The sequence below is a fragment of the Gavialis gangeticus genome, unplaced genomic scaffold (assembly GCF_001723915.1).
Source record: "Gavialis gangeticus isolate Ggan-Ray unplaced genomic scaffold, GavGan_comp1, whole genome shotgun sequence".
In the NCBI taxonomy this organism is placed as follows: domain Eukaryota; kingdom Metazoa; phylum Chordata; order Crocodylia; family Gavialidae; genus Gavialis; species Gavialis gangeticus.
This window is the reverse complement of record NW_017729034.1, coordinates 42450777-42451858: the sequence shown is the minus strand read 5'-3', so window position 1 is coordinate 42451858 and position 1082 is coordinate 42450777.

Sequence of the window (1082 nt, the reverse complement as noted above, 5' to 3'; positions counted from 1 at the left end):
GGAACCTGGACACTAGCAAAGCCACTAGACCCACGCCGAGCACTGCTGCTCATCAGGGAGGAAGGCACACACTTTGCCAGCGGGTTACAAATCCTAGTACAATGCTGAAGTCTGGGAATTCAGGCTCCTGCCCCAGGCTGTTGGAAGGAAGTGTGATGGAGGGGTTACAGCGTAGCTAAAGCGGTTCAGGTCGGTACATTTGGACCAGTATTGCCAACTCCCATGATTTTTGGTGTTGTTCTTCAAGTCTACACTTCAGGAATGTGAAAAACATAGCTCCTCCCAGCTCTGCCCATTTCAGGTAGTTAAGTGACATGGGACTTCAGTACTTGACCACCTCTAAAGTGGGGGAGGGATGAGGCCTTATCACAAGGGCCACAGCAGGCCCCAAAGTGCCAAGGGCAGTCAGAAGAGGGCAGGCGCCCATTCAGGCACGGTCCCCAGGCCGCACAGCACTTCCAGACAGGCTGGGGGGCAGACCGTGACTGCGGCACAGCCACTTAGCACCTCCAAAGTGGACCTGCCCCACTTGTGTTTTTGGTGCTTGGCTGCTGGGACAGGGCATGAGCTAGCTGCAGTCCTGGCATGCAGCCAGACAGGCTCATGGATGCCAGGCAGCTGTGGCGTGTCCTCCCCCCTCCAACCTGCCACCCCTCCCTCCAATCCTTCACTGTCCCGTCATGCACCACGCCTGGCCTCACTCCCCCTTTTCCTCCCCAAGCCCAGAGCAACGCTCTGCCTCCAGGCTAGCACCAAGCCCCGCCCCACTGCACGAGAAGCCCCGCCTCCTCCCTCCGCGAGCCACCGCCTCCTTCCGCCTTTGCTATCCCCCCCTAGACCCCCACCCTCCTCCGCCCTGATTGGTCACAGGTGACGGCTTTTCAGCGCTTCCTTTCCTTTCATTGGCCCCGCGGCCTTGCCAGTCAGCCCCAGCGTCCCCGCCTCTGATTGGCGGTGCGGGCGGGCTGGCCTGTCAGGCAGTAACTGAGTGGGGCTGGGGGGGTGGTGAGGAGGGAGGGGGGAACATCTGGCTGCTGCAGCCCGGGCTCGTCTGTGCGGCCGCCCTCGCCTTGCGCGCGTGC